The sequence below is a fragment of the Panthera tigris genome, chromosome D1 (genome assembly GCF_018350195.1).
Source record: "Panthera tigris isolate Pti1 chromosome D1, P.tigris_Pti1_mat1.1, whole genome shotgun sequence".
NCBI classification, from domain to species: Eukaryota; Metazoa; Chordata; class Mammalia; order Carnivora; family Felidae; genus Panthera; species Panthera tigris.
The window spans coordinates 68,414,399-68,422,512 of record NC_056669.1 but is presented as its reverse complement, the minus strand read 5'-3'; the positions used below and the strand labels follow the sequence as shown (position 1 = coordinate 68,422,512).

The 8,114-nt window shown below is 46.1% G+C and overlaps 1 long non-coding RNA gene across 1 annotated transcript; it reads right to left on the bottom strand.

Moving 5' to 3' along the window:
• Positions 1-4,927: 4,927 nt before the first annotated feature.
• On the bottom strand, positions 4,928-8,114 carry LOC102963284. The gene is made up of 3 exons (XR_001510424.2): positions 8,074-8,114; positions 5,938-6,030; positions 4,928-4,989 (listed from the first exon to the last, which is right to left on the bottom strand). It is a non-coding gene; the product is annotated as an uncharacterized LOC102963284 (long non-coding RNA).

Sequence of the window (8,114 nt, the reverse complement as noted above, 5' to 3'; positions counted from 1 at the left end):
GAAGTCGTGCAATTCCAAGATGCTCAAACATGTATAAAATTCCTCTTAGGGAATTGCTGGCTGCGTCTTGCTCTCACTGTTTTGCTTTCTGTTTATTATCTGTTCAGCATGTATTAGACACCTCCTGTGTGCCAAGTGCTCTGCCAGGCCCTGGGGACAAAGTGATGAGATACAGTCCCATTGAGTGTTTGATTGGAGAAGGTCCGCAGGGACCAGTGGAAAAAGTTAGTCCGACCTAAGTTTGAATCCCAGCTTAGCCTTGTGCGGGTTGTGTAACCTCGGGCAACTTTCCTGAACCCGTTGAGTCAGTGTCCTTGTTTCTAAAATTGAAGACGGTAAAATCTACTTCACAGGATTGCTTTGAAGGGAAAACCAGATGAAATGTGTAAGTGGCTCTAACAGGAGGCTGATACAGAGTAATTGCTCAGCAAATGAGAGCTCTTGTGATTATAACTCTTTGAATTATATAGCTAGTTTGACCATCTTTCTTCGGGCTCGACCCTGAATGTAGTTTTTGAAAAACCAACCATTTTATCATGGTGTATATGGGTAACGCAAGGTACAAAACTCAAGAGCATACAAAAATTACAGAAACTTCTTTCTCTTGACCCTCTGCCCCTGGTTCTTTCCCCTGAGATGATCAGTATGACCAGGATCTTGTATATTTCCAGATTTAACTCTATTTCTTGGAAATTATTTCATAACAACACTTGTTGTACATTTTCGGTGAATCACTTTTTTTTTTTTAAATGATGTATGCCATTCCGTTGACTGGATGTATCCTAATAGATACATTTGTTTCTAGTCTTTGGCTATGACAACAATGCAGCCAAGTCCATCCTTGTGCCTAGCTTTGACTAAGGATGATAAACCAAAGGGCTCGTAAAGCAGTATCCTCTGCCTTGCGACGGATGAGGATGATAAATCAACAGGACATGCAACAGGCTCGTAAGGCCATCTCATTCAAATAAAGTACCTGATTGAACACAGATAATGCTAATCCGATTGGACATATTCTGGATTGACTTCTCAAACTCACTATTTTATTCCTAGAACATTTATACCACTCCCCAAATGCTACCTGTTTGAAAAGTGCGGTCTTCATAAGCATATTACAAGAACAATGGCGTTTGAGTTCAGACAGGACTGTCTTAAAGCCACTGAAAGCCATATATGATACATGGACAAGTTTTTTTTTTTTTTTTTTTTTGGTTGGCACCAATGAGTCAAGGATGCAGATTCCAGACCGCCTCTCTAGAAGCAGCTGTTAAGAAGATTCACACTCTAAATTTGCTGCCACAGCTTGAGACAGTGAAATGCATTAAAATGTGCCACATCAGTTAACATGGCTTCAGTGACATGAAGGCTGCCAATTTGGAAGGAGGGCAAATGTTCTATGGCGGCCATCTTTGCTGATGCTCAGACCTGCACAGGCTGTGTGTGGAGTTGAATCAGAGCGAACCTATATGTGAGGTTCTGGCACAGTCCATGCATAAGTAACTCAGGGATTAGTTTTCCTGGATGGATAATTATTTCTGAATCATGAGAAAGGCACACGTGGAAAGGAGGCTGGGGAATGGAAGTCTTTCTAAGAAGTCTTCCCCCGTCAGAGGCATGGATCCTCATATGAGATCCGTGCAAATGAAAACCGGTCCCAGCGGCATCTTGAGCCAAAGAAAATTCTTGGTTGGGGTTGAAAAAATGTCAGATAAATAGTTTTTCCTTGCTTCTCAGCAGGCCCCAGCTATCACTGCAATCCAGATCTGGCCTCTGAGCAGTTCTGGCAGGTTTATCTTGGACCAGCTGCTGTGATGAAATCGCAGTAATTCCAGGTTTCCCTCAAACCCAGACTGAGCCAAAGGCAATCCAGGCTCTTGCATCCGGCTTACTTCATTGCCCTCTCTCCAATCCCTCCTCCACTTTTCAAGCTTCTGTTTTTTTAAAAACTATTTTAATTTTTAAAGATTTTTTCAAGTAATCTCTGCATCCAAGATGGGGCTCAAACCCACAACCCCGAGATTACGAGTTGTGTGTACTACCAATTGAGCCAGCCAGGCACTGATTTCTTTTTTTTAACTGAGATAGGGGTAGTGGAGGAAATTCTTCCAGGGAGCCTGGAAATCTAGAAAATGTTTATTTCAGGTTAATTCAAGAAAGCTCTGTTGAGCACCAGTGAGTCTGCTTACGTGGGCTATGTGGTATAATGCCGACTAATAGGGATTGTGTATCTGACAATATGCCAGGCTTCCTACATGAAAGATTCCAGTTAATCCACCAATAGCACTATGAAGTAGGAACTATTATTCCTATTTTGCTAAAGAGGAAATTGGGTCTCAGGAAGGTTGAGTCTCTACCTTAGGATTCATAGCTGGTAAGTAGAAGTGCCTGCATTTGAACCTGGCTATGGCCCGAATCTCAGGCCTCTGCTGGTTCTTGCTATACTACAGAGCTGGCCATGAGCAAGAAGGCTTTATTTAGAGTCCAGGAAAAGAGACTGGGACAAGAAAAAATAAGGTGAACTAACGGGAGGAAACTGAGATCCTGGTGAGAAAGAAGGCAGAGGTAGATGGGTAGAACATGTAGAAAAAAGTGACAGGCTTAGGGAGGGATGGTTATTGCATTTCTTTTTTTTTTTTTAAGTTTATTTATTTATTTTGAGACAGAGAGAGAGAGGGAGAGAACAGGGGAGGGGCAGAGAGAGAGAGAAGGCGAGAGAGCATCCCAAGCAGCCCACTGTCAGCCCGGAGCTCGGCACAGGGATGGACCTCACCAACCATGAGATCATGACCTGAGCTGAAATCAAGAGTCAGACGCTTAACCAACTGAGCTGCCCAGGTGCCCCATGAATTTCTTATAATTTCTTTAAAATAGGCTTCCTGGGCCAGATGGGGGCTCACTGCCTGACTCCCAAATTCTGGGCTCCCAGGAGGATGGCAGCAGATCTAGTTTAGGGCACGAAGTGTCCTCAACCCAGAGAGGAAGATGGGACTCTGAGCAGAGTCCACCTCAGCAACATCCAGCAGCTCGTGTTGATGAAAAGGAGGACCATGGGTTCATAGTGGAGCTGTGTTCATGTCCTGAACCACCTGATGCGTCAGGAAGGACACTTCTGAGCACAGCTGGCTAACAAATGTCTTTTATTTTCACCCGTGGCATCTTAGAACAGGTTCTTTATATCATCCTGAGGCAGCTCCAGAAGGCTGGTGATAACAAAGGTCTGGCATTCAAAATGGAGGAATTGCTGGATTCCAGAAATAACTCCCCAGTGAATCTGACCTGAGGAAAATTCATTATCTAAAAAGTAAAGAGAGAAGAAGCGTCTTACTCCCCTGATGGTGGGTTCTTCCTGGCATAAGTCTCCAGCACAGGGGAAGGAGACATTTTAACCTCTTAACTATTTTGTTGGAAACATAATGTGAGGTATAAGAAGCCAGAAGAAAATGACAAAACTGCCCAGTTTTGCATCTCCTTGTAGGGGAAGGGCAATCTCCACTGAGTAGAGCAAAATAGACAAGGAGAGACTAATGAAAATACATCTTAAAACAACTTTTGAGATCTACCTATCCATATATTGGCTTAATGTGTTTTATATATATATATATATATATATATATATATATATATATATTATTGGTAAGCTAGAGCATTCAATTTTTGAGAGGTGCAGAGAATACAATCGGCAGAAAGAAGGTGGTCTTTGACTTAGGTGCACCTGAGTTTCTTCTTGTGTCTGACACCCATGAGCTGTGAGACTTTGGGCGAGTAACTCCTTGTCCCTAAGTGTTCTTTTCTGCCAATTGGGATATAAAAATTATCCTGAGCCCTGGCATGAATGTTATATATTTCCAAATGTCTAGCACATTATGTGTGCTGAGTAAATGTTGGTTGAAAATAATAAGAATAGTACTATTCTTGTACCTGTACTATTAATAAATAGTATTAATAATGATAATGATAACTAAAAGCACTACCAGATTGTAGTGCTCAAGGATAGAGACTCTGACTGGATCATCTTTGCATCTCCAGCACACCACAAAGCACTTGGCATGTAGCAGGCAAGCCCTAAATGTTCTTTGGATTAAACTGAGCTGGTTGGTTGAGCACCTACATGTAAAGCATTGTTTTTAATCCTCTTGGGATTATACAAGTGAATGAGATGCAGGGCAAAGTTCAGCGACAAGGATCCAAGTCACTTTTCAACCTCAGTGGTTTTCACCAGCAAATCAGAGAAAACAGCATTTTCCAAGGTCAGAGAGGGTTGGTGAGCTCCTCTAAGCCCTTCTCCTCTTTTTGCTTGCAGACAGAACCCTGGTTGTACTTAGGGCTCCAAGCCTCCTCTCTATGATTCAGGGGGGCACAGTCTTCATTCTTCAGGCCAGTGTTTCTGGGCATCTCATTCCCTTTGCCTGTGAGTAGCTTGAGGGTGGTCATGAGGCTCAGTCCTGGCCAAGGAGACATGAGGAAATGTCTCTAATGGAGGCCAGGAGAGTTTTATTTGCTTTAAAAAGGAGGAAGAAGAAGACACGTAGGTTAAACACACAAACACCCCTCTCTCACGAAAAACAAAAAAACAAAAAACCCCAAAAAACAACACCACCAAAAACCCGTCTGCTATCCACCGCTACTGCTGAGACTGCCTGGGAAGCCTGCAAGGGAGACAGCCATTACAAGCCCTTGTGGAGAAACACCCACCTCCTAAGGGTGACAGAGCTGAATGCGGGAAAGAACCTGGGTCCCCGATGACATCATGGAGCCTCTGAATTAACCGGTGCTGGTTTTCTTGTTCCATAGATGGGTTTTCCTTATGATTTAGTGGCGAATGCCACCTAGATAATCCACTCCATCACGGCCTTGTTATTGTTGGGCCACCGCACTTCCCCTTCCGGGAAACAGGACGTGTGCGTCCGCCACGAATACCGTGGGAGGGGTTCTTTCCTTGTGTGGGAATGCAGCAGGTCCTTTCAAACTCTGGAATTCTCTGCTCCTGTGCTTTTCAGAGAGGAAAAGAGGAAAACTCTTGTGGGGAGCTAGCAAGACTTCCTCAGGGAGATCGAGAGGTAGTTTGGGGCACTAGAAAGAGTGCAGGACTTGGAGGCAGGCATCCTGAGTTGGGTGCTGGTGATTCCATTTCCAGTCCTGCAGCTCTGGCTGAATCACATAACCTCAGTGTTCTTACCTGTAAAATGGGAATAAAGGTAGCCCCTACCTTAGGATAAGGATTAAATGAGGAAACGTCCATGTGCTTTTCAGTGTGAACTCCTATTTATAGATAATTACTTTAAAGAAAAATACAAAGCAAAGGGCAAATGAAAAGCATTTGTTTGCCTTACTGGAAGCAGAGAAATGAAATATAAAGACGTCTGTTGGGAAACAAACAATTTGGGGAAAGTGGTGGTCTTTTCCAGGCAAGATTTCATGCTCTTTCCCCTACCAGCTTTTCTAAATAACACAGATCTTCCTAAGTGCTTCTAAAGAACAGCACAGCTGAGAGCAGAGGGGAAAGAGGAGTCCCTTGGACAGTGGCCTGCAGCCCCACTGCCACCAGCTATTAATAGCCTATAAACCTTTGGAGTGGAGCCCTGGTCCCTCCCACCCTACCCCAGGAGAGCAGAGGGGTCAGAGCACTGCCTGATATGGTCTCAGAATACTGGTGATCCCTGGAATTCTCCCTGTTAGGGAACTTTTCTCCTGCTGGGCTGGGCCTGGCTGGGTTTCTTCTCTCAAAGACCCCAGCCTGAACTGCTAGACAGGTTCACATTCAGCAAGCATTAATTGACCTCTTTCTGGGTCCCCAGGCCACACACTAGCTGCCTTGACACACATGATCTCGTTGTACTCTCACAGCAATGAGTGAAGCTATTCTATGGAAAGAGAACCCAGCTCAGAGAGGCGTCAGGGTCATTGAGAAAGGAAATTTGGTGCTAGAACCCAACTCACCTGTCTCCAAGCCAGTGATCTAACGTTTGCATTACTGTGATGTCTAGGAGACTTCTGGGTCTTCAACAAGATGATCCAAATCCCCTGGTCATGCTGGCAAGAAGGGTGAGGGGCCTGGGGTTAAAGTAAGCCAGAGAGCAAGGGCAAAGCCAGCCTGGCACCTGGACTCTGTGAGGGGAGAAGCTGACATGCCCTTTGGCATTTCTGGTGGCTAGGGAGCCATGTCTCAGGGAGCGTGGGACCCCTCTTTCCCTCTCTGCTTGAGCGCACCTGGTCCTATCCCTTCCCCACTTAGTCAACCTTTGAGACTGTCTCTGGTCCCTGAATGTGGGACAAAGAGTCCCTTAGCTTGACATTCGGGGTCCTTCATGACTCAGCTCCTGTTCTTTCAACATTTGCTCCTACTCTGTACTTTCTGTTCCCATTCACACCTATTTACAGGTGCTAGGATAGCATTTTGGGGGCAAGGACTGAGTCTTAAGCCTTTTTCGATCCCCAGATCCTGGCCTGGTATCTGGAGCAGCTGTGACACTCAAGAACTGAAGGAAAAGCTGTCCCTTGTCAACTGGGTCCAGAGAGCTGGAATAGAAGCAATGGGGCATGGGACATGGGGCAAGGAGGCCATAGACCCAGAAAGGTCTAGATTGCCCCTGCTGACTCCTGGGCTGAGTTCCAGAAGTCCTGGGTCCTGGGCCGTCTCCTTTAAGATGTGCTGGGGCCTGGAACCTTGGTGCTGTTGAAGGCTTTGGGTCCAGGCTGCTTCCAGAAGGAGTCCTTCTCTAAGGAGTCGGACACAGATATTAGGCTTGAGTGTCAGTCTTCCTGGGTGTGGATGGCCATGCATCCTATGGAAGAATGATACCATGAACATTTCTTGAGTGCTGGAAAGGAGCCAGGAATTGTTCTGGCAGCTGGTGTCCTAAGAAGCACTCCCAGAGAGGAACCAACCTACCTCAGATGTCTTTTTTTCCCAACAAAGAGTAGGAAGTGGGGGCTGCTTCACTTAGCCTATCGTGAGAATAGTATCATCAAGCTTACAGATAGAGTCTACCTACTTGGCTCCCCTCACCACAAATACCCAGAGCTCTTCGAAGGGTAACAGAAAGGTTTGCTGAGAAGGACTGGTCCCACATTGTGCAATGAGAACTGCACCCAGTTAGTGATTCTTTCTAGAACACCAGACTCAGGCAGGTTACACTCCTTTTAGCTCCTGTAATCCCAAGCCTTGGACAATACTCCTGATCACTGAGATGCCCCTTCTGTAGACGTGCAGTGGTTCGGTTTGCTATGGGAACAGTCTTGGGGGAATTAGTTACCATGGAGGTCACTTCTGTCTAATCCGTTTGCCCCACTGGTACCACCCCAAATCCCCAAGTGACTTTTCTCTCCGTGACCATGGCTCTTAGAGTTTGGGGGCCTGGATGTCTGTGTTCTCAGTTCCAATCAGCGTGTGCTCCCTCCTGCTCCAAGTTGGGCAAGAGTTAGCTCTTTGATGGGGTCTTTGATAGGAGGAGTCATTTCTTCACTGTGGCTTCTCTGCAGCAGCTGTCTTGGGGACAGCTGCAAGCAATGGCGAGCAATGGTTCGATCATGCCACACGCTTGGGTACGTACGCTCTTCCGTGTTCCATGTGCTCTTTCTTTCTTTTGCTTTTTTTTTTAATTGTATTTGTTTATTTGGAGAGAGAGAGAGCCAGAGTGGGGGAGGAGCAGAGAGAGAGGGGGAGAGAGGGAATCCCAAACAGGCTCCACACTGTCAGTTCAGAGCCCAACATAGGGCTCGAATTCATGAACCCCGAGATCATGACCTGAGCTGAAATCAAAGGTCGGATGCTTAACCGACCAAGCCACCCAGGAACCCCCTCCTTCCTGCCCCCCCCCCCCAGCAATGTGTTCTGTCTGACTCCTCCGGGAGACTATTACCACTTATTCTGCAGATGAGAGAAGAGAGAAGGAGATTCAGGGAGAAGCCACAACTAGTAGGAGAGTTGGAACTGAACCCAGAACTGCAGGCTCTGTCCAGGGCTGCTGCTTCGGTACCCACGTGCCTCATTCAACTAATGAGCTGGCACCTCACCCAGAGGAGGGCATGTGCTCAGGGCTTTACCCTCCATGCCTGTCCTAAGCACCAGGGTACCTGGAAGCCACTGGATGTCCTTTGAAGACACATGCGTTCAC